At 42.3% G+C, this 13,216-nt stretch overlaps 1 protein-coding gene across 1 annotated transcript in view; it reads right to left on the bottom strand.

Moving 5' to 3' along the window:
• The window catches only part of disp1 (dispatched homolog 1 (Drosophila)), a 73,746-nt gene that overhangs the window by 59,580 nt on the left and 950 nt on the right, over positions 1-13,216 (bottom strand). Inside the window, exon 2 of the mRNA XM_076756110.1 lies at positions 11,830-11,916. The gene's annotated coding sequence lies outside the window, so the exon portion shown is untranslated. The remainder of the gene's footprint in view (positions 1-11,829; positions 11,917-13,216) is intronic.

Genomic DNA, 13,216 nt, shown 5'->3' with positions numbered 1-13,216 from the left:
AGGAAGAAATGAATGGAAGTGGAGGGCTTAAGCTCTCTGACCAGAGCTGCTCAGTTGTGCCCGGAGTTCAGGCCTGTGTTAAAAGCAGCTCCATACATCCTGCCTCTACCCCACACCACCATGCAGTGTGGACCACAGAGACCACATAGGGGGGATTGAGGAGTTGCCAACACCCGAGTGAGTGCCATTAGTAAATATACCCGAACACAGAAGCCAGGCAGGCAGCTTTGCCAGAACCCTCAGCCCCCACAGGCCCTAACCTGAGACTTTCCAGGGTCACAGTCAGCCACTCAGAGCTGCTGCGTCCACCAGGATCCCAAAACAAAACGAGCATTAGGGAAATACTGTATGAAAAGGCTTTCAGGTACTGCTCCTATTCAGTCTGCTCCACCCCCCCGCTCTGCTCCAGAAGACACTGCCAAGGAAACGCAAGCCAAACGCTGCTGTCCTTCAGTAATGTTGACATGTACCATACATGTGCTATATGTGATTTTTTTTTTAATGCAGGTGTGGTCCATAAAACTTTATCAAACTGGCATGCAGTGTAGTGAACATGGTTTTTGTCTATTTTAACCCACGTGGAAGAGGGCAGACCTGCTGGTGGAGAAAGAAAAATATATGATTCTTCACACACACACGGGCTAAAAAAGCAAAGGGTCAAGCAAAAATGAACATGAAACTCCACGTTACCAAAATTAAACACAGTTAAATCACTAAACAACCTCTGAAATCCTGGCTGAAGATCTCCAGAACTTCGGAGGAAAGAGAGGACAATGTAAGATAGGATGAAGATGAGGACGTAAAAAGGCAGAGCGCTACGGAGTCGAGCTTCTCAATGTTAGGAAACCTTTTCTATTTAGAAATAAAGTTTCCACTGGTCAGTATATTATTAGTGACGTAGCATATACAGTCACAGCGATCCTCTCCCCGGAGAGGCATGAGGAGACAGAGAGAGGGAGGGAGGCACGTTAAATCGCTCTGCTTGGCAGCAGCTCTATGGTCAGCCTTTTAGTCCAATTTATGGATGGGTTAAAGCTCCACAGAGGTCTTCGTCAAGTGAAACAAAAGAAATGGATTGGGCTGACCCTCTGCTACAGCCCTCCTCCATCTATCACTCCATCTGTACCTATCCATCCAGCTCTGCATTGTGACCCAAACAACAGCCCCTCCAGAGTCAGTGTCTTGGGCCAGGGCCAAGATTGCTCTCTTTCTCCCTGCCTTCGCTCACCCCTCCCTGGGAGTACCTTCCCACCCTTACAAACCCTCTCTGGTTTGTGTCAGTCTAACGAACAGTCTCTTAAGTGTTCTACAGCAAGAAAGCAGATGGAACCCTGGGACGATTTACAGCACACATAGAGAAAATGAAGGAGGGAAGATGGCAGTTGAGTTGAAAAGCGGAGCACGAAATGCGCTCCCAAAATCTTCCTCTGGTCGGCAAGCCCAAGATATGCCTTACATTTGCACATTTTTCCAATTTATCTTTTATTGAATTAAGGTTTCAGACTCCTGGACGCCATTCAGGAGATTATAGCCGAGGAAGAGGAGAAAGACAGAGTGAGAGACACATGTCTGAGGAAGGACTAAATCTGTGCATTTCCTCCTTAAGTGGTCATCTACTGTACATTGATGACGATGGCGTCAGGAGCACACCCTACTCTGAGTCCCCATGTACTCTCCATCCTTCATGACAGTGACCACCTAACAAAGCTGAACTCCACCCAATAGGAAATGTTTTACTCATATTGTACATCAGCTACATTTTGTTCCCATGAGGTAATTATCACACAAGCTTAAAAGCTATATAAATGCAGTGAAGATCCGACTTCAGTACAGCAGCTGATACATACAGCAGGCCTCCCCAAGCCATGTGTTCATCAGATCATCAGAGGTGGATTTAGATATTCAGGGGCCTTAGGAAAACTCAGGCACAGGGCCTGTCATGCCTTATTTTCACTCTTTCTCTAAATGAGAATACAGGTCTTGGTTAAGCAACTACTCAGATCTTATATTTTAGTAAAACTATTCATACCAAACTGTGAAATTACTGCGTTAACAGTAAAAGTCCTCTTCTTACTTTAACTACTTCATTCACTGCGGGATATTTCAATCTATAATAATCTTCATATTGTGTTTATCACATGCTGCATTTTGTGTGTAAAATCTGAATCTGCAAAGCATATTAATAACACATAACAAGTTAACTTTAAATGGAAAACTTCTGACTTGTAGTGGAGTATTTCTCGATGGCAGTCTTTCCACCACTGAGCCCAGCATGTTACTGCACAGTCTCCTTTTTTATTACAGGATAGACACGAATTAGAATAGTGACATAATTTTACATCTAAACGCAATTAAAATGTATTGCTGTTAAGGGCCCCTTTTAACTGGGGACCCAAGGCAGTTGCTTAACTTTCCTAATGGTAAAGTCCGCCCCTGGAAATTATTGTTCCTGGAGAAGCAGCATAGAGAGCATGAGGTAAAGCAAAATCTCATGGCAAACAACTTGTTGAATGTACCAATGTCCCAGCAGTGATCAAAGAAGCCAGAGGAGGAAAAAGTTTTGCCCTGTAGGGGTTTGGATAAGCCAGTTCTCCATCTGTGATTATTAAGAACCAGTTTTCCATCCATGCTGCCTCTCAGCTCTGTCACAGGGCACATTCTCAGGTATTATGGGTCTCTACAGTGTCAGAAAATTGAATCAGGGGGCTGGGAGCAAAGGGTTCAGTCGCATAATGCAGACGTTGTGTGAGGAGATTGAGTAATGACAAAAGTTTCAGAGAGAAGGTCATTGGGGAAGTGGCATTTTCAGAACAGAAAGACTTTCAGAAGAACAAAAATGTCAAAATATCAGTTTTGTAGTTTTCCTAAACACTCAGTCATCGCGCCTGAGGGCCAATAAGTTGAAAGGGCACGGGGGACTGTCTGATCGTATAAATTCCTCATTTCCAAACCTTTCTTTCCTTCACTATTTGCCAATATGGGTGGTAACGCAGGATGATATACAGATTAGTCACACACACACACACACTTTTCTTTTTCCTCCACCAGCACTGCTTTAATATCTTGGTAACTTGCCATGAGGTGATCTGAATCCACTGAGAGGGCGGACTGGCACAGTCAGGTGCTTGTTAGTCATGATTAAGCATTGAGGTGCAATTTGGTGTAAAGTAGTGGGGGAATTTGGACTTGTCCTGTCAATCAGCTTAAAGAAGGTCAATGGTGTGAGGTGCAGCTGTGTTCTCTGCCATTTCTGTGACTTTACCAAGCGGAGTTCCCCTCCTGACTAATTATCCCAGAACAACAGTAAAGCATTATCGAAACATGTTGTTTCATCGTCGTCTGACTGGAGCCACATTTCCATTTCTTTTACATTTCAGTGACAGTTGAGTACATGTTGCCAGATCCTTGCTGTGCAAAGCGTACTGCCTTGGAAACAAAAGTGATGATATGTTTGGTCACAAATAATCCCATCCCCGACCATAACCCCTGATAATGTAAACGCGAACCGCTCCACACATGTGGGTCATGCTTCTGTCCACAGAATCATTAGAAATCAGTTTCCATGCCATGTGCACCCTCACTGTACCATTTCACTCTGCTTTGCACTGTGAGCCCCCACTTCAAAAAACAAGAGGAAAACTCATCATTTAATTAATGACGATGAATGAATATAGCACCAAAATATGTCCATCTTTGCCCATCAACAAAATCATAGTTTACATGCCAACATCTATTACTCAGTGCAGTAAAACATGTCATCACTCGACTTTGGTCAGAGTTATGGTTATTGATGTGCGCGCTGTTTATCCTTTGTCCAGTCTTTTTCCACATGATGTAAAATCATAGAAAATCCATCAGGAAATTACTTTCCTCATCAATAAATCAAAAGAGACAGCATAACAGGATGTGTTAAAAAAATGTAGTTGAATGTTTTTAACTTTCTTCCTTTTTGGAGGAAAAAGGATCAACGACATTAAGTGACTGAGTCAGTGAGACTCAGTGGAAAGTAGCATATTCCATATGTCAAGCTTTACTCAACATTGGCTCACATGGGACCCTATGGGGGCGAGCCCTTTCAGCCATTCAACACTAATGGGCTGACAGAGAGCAAGACACCTTCACGATATCCTCTCGGTATTGTGAGACACAGGAAGGTCGTGGGAGTCAAAGTGAGAGACAGACATGGAAAAGGGCAAGAGACAGAAAGCTGAGCTGGAAGAGATGGGAATGATTCAACCGTTCTGAAACGGACAATCACGAGCTTTGTTCCTTTGTTCTCCCATTGTGGATGACACACTCATGCCTAATGCACAACATCTGATTTTTTTCCATAATATTGTTTCTGGTATCTCTAGTGTCAATCTTTTGTTTTTGCCCCTTTGCTAATCCAAGGTGAAGGTGACACTGTTTATCTACTGTGCCCAGATTGGCAGATTGCTACGGTCTGCCAATTCATTAACTACGCACCCTTTTTCATCAGATCCTTGACTGTCAATGGCAAACATGAATGACAATGATATTACATCTGGCTGAGAGAGGAGGTGATAAACAGAACGCCCCCTATAAAGCAGATTGGGTGGTTTGTCTGAGTAATTGAAAAGCTTTACTTAAGTCTTACAAAGGCACATCATGACGTAGCCTGACACGTTTGCAGTCTATCCTTGAAAAGGTGCAATGCCTAATGTGGTTTAGAACCATCTATTCTAATGCTTTATTATCAAATGGTTAAATAGACTCTCTTACACATTTACCTGTAATTTAATAAACACGTCATGCACATATGCACAACAGCACTATTTTCAGAATGGGACGTTTATGCAACCATATAAGGGCTTTTTGATTTAATTTTAAATTGCTGTACTACAATCTTTGTAAGTGCAAATGGTGCAACTGAATGGATCCCTCCCTGTTTTGATGTGTATTCCAGGTGTACAGCGCAGCTCTAAAAATACCCATAGTGAGCCACTTGACTCTCTGCAGACTGAATAGTGTGCTTGAGTGCAGTTTGCTCTCTAAGCCTTGATTCACTACATTAGCACCCTAACAGTCACTGTGCAGGGTGCGATATTCACCAAACTCCACACCTCGTGATGGCAACATCAGTGCTCTATGTTGCCTCAACAAGCTGGCCATTTATTAAAACCTTAAGCTCCGTTTTGCATACAGGCCTCAGTGAGGAAGGATAAGGCTGGTCCGGGTGAAACTGAGCCCCTGACTGGGAGGCATTTGAGCCAAATATGATTCGACAAGGCCCAGAGCTCCAGGGTCAGGCCGCAGCGAGGAACATGTGTCCCTTGGAGGGAAGGCGTTGTTGCTCCCTCAGCCAGTCAACATTCTCCAGTTTGTGCAACAAATCCTAATGAGGCTGTTCTCTGTGGGGGGAACCAGAGCCCTGTCCATGAGGATTTGTCTGAAGAGCTAAACAACCAAGGAAGAACGCAGTGAAGCAACACACTGGCTTACACTCTCTGTCTCACACAACCCAAGACTGATAAGGTGATGGAAGCCAAACGGTGTTCCGCAGGTCGAGGCGTGGCAAAGGATTCAAAATGTGTCGTTTAGAAAATCAACGCATTAAAAAAAAAAAAAAATCAGGCAGAAAATGATAGTCTGATATGTGAGTGATGGCCCATAATGAAAAACCTATTTGATTAAGCTACTGGTAGTAGGTTAGGAAAGCACAAGGAGACTTAAAAATAATAAAGTCAGGCAGTCAGTAATGTAAACACACCATGTGGGCAGTTGAGATTTATGCACAGTTCAAGTAACTATTGAATTTTTCTTCTGTGACAACAAATAGGCTACGTGTTGCAATGAAGGAAAGGAAAACTGGCCTAAGTTTAGGGATCATGTAAAAAAAAAAAAAGAATCAGATAAGGTTGTGGAATAATATCCATTTCTGCCAAAAATACGGGACATAAATGTCAAACCAAATATGGCGAAGTTTCCATCTGTGCTTGATATTCCTACAAACTCAATACAGACCAATAGAACTCAGTGAGATGAGACAGCGGGACGGAAAAAGGTCGACGTTCAAAGACATTCTGATGTTTCTGATCCGTCGTTGGGGTCACTCCACCTGAACCACATTAATTCATTTTCCCTTTCTGTGCCTCTTCCTTTTCCTCAGGAAAACTTTGGAGCATAGCTCAGTTTAAAAGTCAGATTGCTATATACTATGATACACTCTGACAACTCTGTTGACCACAGTCCACTTTTTTTGGGGGGGGGGGGGGGGTGTAGAATAAAATAGTGGCACTAATACGCAACACCTGTTCCTTTTCGGCAACCGTCAGTATATCAAATATACAAACAGTGACAGCTGTGGCGCAGGCAGTGATATGGCAAGGCTCTGGTCCCGTGTGATGCAAAAGACAGAGACAGGGGTTGTTTCTCAGAGCACTTCTTCCCACACAGGGCCCTCTCCAGGTCAAATAGCTGAAAGCAGTGTGTAGTGGTCAGAGCTTGTAATATACCACATATGCTTTTTTAAGGAGCACCAGGCACCATTGATTCCTTTAATCTAAAGCCCAGGACACAAAAGGCAAATGACCTATCAGCCAGCCTGCTTTCAATTACGAGGTCCATAAAGACACCGAGATAGGAGCTGATGTGATGGATGGTTTGCAAGATGCCATGATGGGATCCATGCCTCGGTCTGCTGAGGCTCAAGTTTGCCTGCTGGGATCATTCACATGCCAGAGACACACCCAAGATTTAAGGCCAACTACAATCAAAGAAGGGGTCGTGTAATCAAGAAGTTTTCAGAAGGATCTGGTTTGAGCATTAAGCATTTGCCTTTGTGCATCTTCATACCTGAGCAGCTTCTACTATATCTTGGCTAAGAGATCATCTTCACTGTCAAATATCTCTGAGACAAAACAAAAGACTACCAAAAAGTCTACAGCCATGCTAGCGGCTCTGTGAGGCTGCACTTCAGCACATCAGTGCTTTGATCTAGATGTTTATTTCGGCAAGCCAACATGCTCACAATGACAATGCTAATATGCTTATAGTTCAGCAGATATAATGCTCACTATGACTGATATCTTAGTTTAGAGCATTGTTATGCTAACATTTGCTAATTAGTGCTTAACACAAAATCATGTCATGGTCCATTTGCTTTACATACTTTAACAATGCCGCACTGCATTTGATAAGACAGTGCTAGCAAATATTAAAATACATACTGCTAACCAGTATTTAGCTGCTGCTTGACTCACATATAGTTGTGCTCCTGTTCATTGTTTTGACCCTAGCTTCCCATTCTTTATTATCCAACTCATTCCACAATGCCCATACACATTTGTAACCATTGCTCCAAACCAGATTTCAATCACAAACCATAAAACCTTGCAGGCCAAACATGCTAGGAACCATGTCAACTTTAGTAACTAAACCAAACATGCTCACCAATTTAACATTATTCAACCATTTCAAACAAGTTGAGAAGAAGACAGGACAACACAACGCATAGGAACCCTAAAATGGTACATGCTGAGATATTTCCACAATGAGTAAAAACTTTGATCTATGGGCAGTGCTCAGAAGAAGCAATGGATCACTAGATTTCTGCACCAAATTTTATGGAAATACATCAAACAGTTGTAAAGAAATCATACTAAAAGCCAAAAATTGCCTGCTGGTGGCAGTAAAGGAAAACTCAAGAATCAGCAGTCAGTGGGATTCACCCTCTGGGAACCACGAATGTCTGCACATAATTCCAAGCCAATCCATCCAATGGTTGTTCAGATATTTAAAAGACTGAAAGCACAAGTGGAAAGCTGTGGTTCTTCATCTGATTAGAGTGAAATCATTCTTATAGGAGGAGATATAAAATGGATAGTGTGGCAGATGGAGACTGCATGCTGAATTTCCTGTAGATTTCCTCTAAATTACACCGTGTGAGTGCGTGTGTGCATTGGAATAAGCTGGTCGATAAATCCAGCATCGTAAGTCAGTCGTCAAAACTATTTAAGAGAGTCAGCCAGTAATTCTGATGAGGAAAAAAAGCACTTTTAATTCATACACAACGTGAAAGTCACTTCTAAACCATATTTTCTCTCTCTCTCTCTCTCTCTCCTTTATTTGTCCTCTTCACCTTCTGGCTTTGAGGAAATGTGATATGCAAGGGCACAGAGAGTGCAGCTATTTATTCTTCATTTAATAACTGGAAGATTTAATTCACAACAGGACGAGCTGCCCTGAATTTGAATTGTAATGCCATAAGGCTTTGACTTATGATATCTCATTTCTCATGAGGTCATTCAACTGGATGTAAGATATCATTACTTTAATCATTGTAAGGTTACATTTTTATGCAAAGTTAATTCAGCATCTAAAATTACAGTCAAATGTGATGCAAAGCCAGGTGCCGTTTCACAAGCTGCAGCATTAATCTTTCATTTTCTTGGTACTAACTCGTGATGCATTCTTTATTTAATCGTAGATTAAATTGGAGATATTGAAAGGATTGCAGATACAAGCAAAAGCACCACAACAGTTATGAATGGACCATATGGTGAGACTGCTTTGTAAACGGCATAACCTTGATTGAGATGTTGCTGCACACTTTGCTGTGAGTAGCTCTTATAAAATCAAATCACCTTAAAGGTCCAGAGTGTAGAAGTTACTGGCATCTAGTGGTGAAGCTGAACACTGCAACCAATTGAATGCCTCTTGTCTCAACCCTCCCTTTCCGAGCATGTCGGAGAACCTACGGTGATGGCGAACGCCACTCTCTAGAGCCAGTGTTTGGTTTGTCCATTCTGGGCGACTGTAGAAACGTGGCTGTGCAACATGAAAAACCTGGTCCCTCTGTAGGGATAAAGCGCTCACTCTAACGTAACAAAAACACAACAATTCTTATTTTTAAGTCTAAGACAATACACCGATGAAAACATAGTTGGAAATATCACATTTAATTTCTGGAATATTCTGCAAATAAATGTCCAGAAATCTCGTGCAGTGGACCTTTAATTCACTAACTCCTTATGTTTCACGAATTCCTCTCAGTCAACACTTCTGTTCCTCTAACTTAACTTTTGCCTTTGAATGATTAATGACAGCTTTTCCAAAGGATCTTTTCACAGACTAGTTAAACTGCTAGACGAAGTAAAACTTTGAAATTTGAGTCCTGGGTTGAATTTCATCCCCACTGAAAGCAAAATATCCATCTGAGGCTAATGTAAATCCGTGCCCCTGACAGGCCTGATAGTGAAAGGCTTTGTCTCCTCAGGGCTGGGAGAACATCTCTCTCAGAAATCTGGATCCGGCCAGCCAGCCTGCCAGCACCAAAAGATACAAATCCATGCTGTGTAGCAGTTGGAAGTCTCTACAAAGACAGACAGCGATTAGCCATACTGGTGCCACGGGGGTCCACAAGATCCACCAGTGTCTCCATCCTTCAGCTCAACATCAAAGACGCAGCAACAGTTTGAATTATAGACCGCAAGTGTGCAATCAGGCCTCCAGCAGCAAGCGACTCCTGGTCTGACTACCCCGTGCCACCCCGAGGAGAAAAAAAAAAAAAAAAAAAAACACAGGACGCAGCTCATAGCATGGCTAGATAAATTACAATACCAACAACTGCACATTAGCAACAGGACAGAAGGTCACTCAGGTTAGCAGGTCATTTGATGGCTCAATCCTTCAACTACAAGGATAGTTTGAGGTGATTTATACTGAGAGTTACGGTCGGTTTGAATTTAGTCATCTATGAGGCCGTTGATATGGATATCTGATGTCCTGATGCAGGTGCAGACCTGCCGTCTATTGCCTATTTTTCCAACTCTGACAACTTTTCAGACTGTCCGAGCATGACCTCATTTTCCTTTACTGCCGTTGCTCAGGGAATATTCCCCTCATCTAAATGCCAACGAGTACAATCTGGAAAGATTACAGCATATTATCAGCAGATGGACAAAAGACGATTCAGACCAGGCCATTAAAGCGCAGATGACACATGGGATTCATTCTGAGGCAGTGGAGATGAATGCTGGTGTCGTCAGCAGAAGACAATGGTGGTAAATAGAGCAAAAGAAAACAAAGAAGGACACACACAACAGATGCTGATGCACAAAAACATCAGTTTTGTTAAATGTTACTGGCAAAGTCCAAAGATACAAATGATGAGCTTTTTCCAAGGATGAGGATGAATTCTACTTGTGGCAGCACACAAATCAAGACTACAAGAGCAAATTGAGGCATCATCAATATCAAAAAAAAAACTACTATATAAAGCTCTGGACTTTGGTTTAGGCAAACTGAAAGGTGGCACAAAGATAGCATAAAGACTGATTTAGAAACAGAGAGGCTGGCAAAAAGACAATACTATGGAAAAACTTGCCCAGATGGAGACGGGCCAAAAATGAGACGGCAAGCAGCTGTTAAAGCCAGCTGTCCCGGCCAGTTGTTCATGAGGGCAGGGAGACCAGGATGGAGGGATTCAGAGAAACTTAGAAAGGGGGGGTACGGATATAACAAGCTGACAGAGATGGTGAGGGTCAGTAGGGAGGGGGGAAAGTAAAGATCGCTGAGGGGATTGAGTTAAAAGTAAATGACACATTGAAAAGAGTGGGAGACATTTATCTGTTCAAATCAGTAGGACAGACTTGGCTCCTTTCTTGATTGCAGTTTCTCTTGAAATTGCAAAAAACTAAGCGAAAACTGCTCTGAGAACAGGCTCTAGAGCCTTATACGGTATTACACCATAGTACGCCTCTGCCAACCAGTCAAGTTGCAGTCTACATCTATGTCTGTCCAGACTCATGTCATATAGTCGTGAAGACTTTCAAGGAATTTAAGAAAAAAGGTACTAAGTGTGTTTTTTGCACTATGTAGACATGTAGGATTCCAACAAATACTTTCCAGTGACAAACATGCTCTCTTCACTTAGATACTATCTTTACAGAAGACTGATGGAGAGCTTCATCACATGGCAAAACAACAATCACCTGAAGATCAATATCATCAAAACCAATGAGCCTGAGATGAGCTACTCTGCTGCAAATATGGATGCTGCTGCAAAGAAGCTACAGATCGTAAAACACGGATTCTTCACACACGTCTTCAGCCTGTCAACACAGAAGATCTGTACAATCAGCACAGATTAATGTCACCAATTCAGTATCTGACAAAATGTGAAAAATGGTCACCATCTCCCTTTCAGTTCCTGAGTTATGGCGTTGAAAACATAATGCTTCTAGCCACAGCTGTCGCTCATATGGAGGCATAAAAAGCAGCGAATCACAATAGATCCATATTCCAAAGAAAACTGAGCAGTGCTGGGATAATTATTACACAAATGCACTTTGCTAAACTAGTCACTGACACATATGTAATAATACACACACTTTCAATACACATCAAACATAAGACACAACAGGAAAGCCTCTGTGCAGGCCTGATCTTGGGGAATAGCAAGCATAAGACTGTCCCCTAGTGGCCTTTTCTGAATTATGCACGCAGCTACAAAAGGATCACAAAGAGAGAGGACAGACAGCCCAGTTTGAGGGATGACAGTACAAATAGACAGCATGATGAGGAAAGAAAAAAAAAACAACTCTACTTTTCCCTGCAAATTTCGGAATATCACCAGTAAAATTCAAGTAAATTAAAGTATACAGCTGTTAAGTGACAAATGCATACAGCATTTTGCTAATGTATGCTATTATGATGCTCTCGCTCATTGTGGAAAAACACTGATAAAGCATCATAATTGGTCTTGGGGAGTGCGTGTGTGCACATGTGTGCGTGTACGTGTGTATACACTGCATGCTAGATTGGGATACAGGTTTGAAAGACATTGAACATGTTCCAAATGCTTACTGTAAATTCTTCTGATGAGCTCTGTGCTTGTGTTTCCTTGTTTCCAAAAGCAATGCGCTGATCTCGCCTGATAGCCTCCAGGAACCTCTGATGAGAGAAAAACATGAACAAATCAGGGAAAAAACAGAGAAACATTCCCCAGCAGATTAAATATTTCTCCCACGAACTGTAGATCCACAGAAAATGACATTTGTCACATGTTGCCTGTTAGAAACATGGGTAGCCTGAGAAAACATTTCAGAATAAAAACGCTTTTGATGGGCCTGTAAAGAATTCTCCACTTCCAGAAAAGCGAATGCCAACAAGCACATGGGGTCACTTGCACTGATGGGATGAGGCTGGACATCTGCTGGATGTCACACTGTCACCTCTGCATCTTTATCACAATCTGGCTGAGAAACAGAAGTAGACATTACCCATGATGACACTTCTCTTCATGTCTAGAAAATGTTAGAAAAGCTCCATTTAGCACCCGATGCTGACTGATATCCTGGTTAATAAAGTATGATTTTGTGGCAACTTTAATTCCAAACAGGAGGGAAATACACTGAACTATAACGCTGATTAACAAAAAGACCGCAAATCAAAACCTTACTAACAAACTAAAACAGTCTCTGAAGCTCGGCATCAACAGAATGCTTCTCTCAGACCAACCGAAAAACTCTCTAAAAAACCAAACAACAGCAAGCATCTCACTGGTTAATCGAGACTGTGGGGCTGTGTGGGGTTCTCTCAGAAGAAGGCTGCAGCGACACTGACTGGAGGTCACTCACTAACAAGTGTCAACAGTTAGTGAGTGAGCGACGCCCAGGGCTTCAACACAGCACTCCTGCTGAAGCCTTCCCTCAGTCCACCCCACTGACCCAGTGCTCTTTGCCTCTCATCTAAACAGGTAATTGGCTCGAGAGCTGCTGGTCACGTTCATATGATGCTGAGAAGCTATAAGAAGAGGATTAGTTGGTAATGCTCGTGAGAGAAACACTTTCGCCACAAGCGACTGACACAGAGCATAGTGACCACTGCATATGCATATGGTATTAAAGACCCTTTGACTCTTTCCAGTAAAAAGCCATTCGTCCTCTTCTAAATATGATCTGAAGTTAACTTGACTGCCATGAAGTTTGAATGAGACTTCAACTGCTTGGATCACAAATACTGAATTCAGTGCAGTGTAATATCTCCAGTAGCCTGGGGATGTGTAAATGTTGAATACACAGGAGCTGATTCAGGAGTGTTTGGAGGCAAGCAACACATATTATGTAAGAGACTGGTTTCAGGGATGTGACTATAACAGGAGAAAACAATAGTGTGAGACAAAAGTGAACAAGAGGTCAAGATAGTCATTTTCTTTGAGACTGAAAATACACTAAGAAAGCAGTGCTGAGGT

Source organism: Chaetodon auriga, chromosome 18, assembly GCF_051107435.1.
Source record: "Chaetodon auriga isolate fChaAug3 chromosome 18, fChaAug3.hap1, whole genome shotgun sequence".
In the NCBI taxonomy this organism is placed as follows: Eukaryota; Metazoa; Chordata; class Actinopteri; order Chaetodontiformes; family Chaetodontidae; genus Chaetodon; species Chaetodon auriga.
This window is presented reverse-complemented; position numbering and strand designations above follow the sequence as displayed.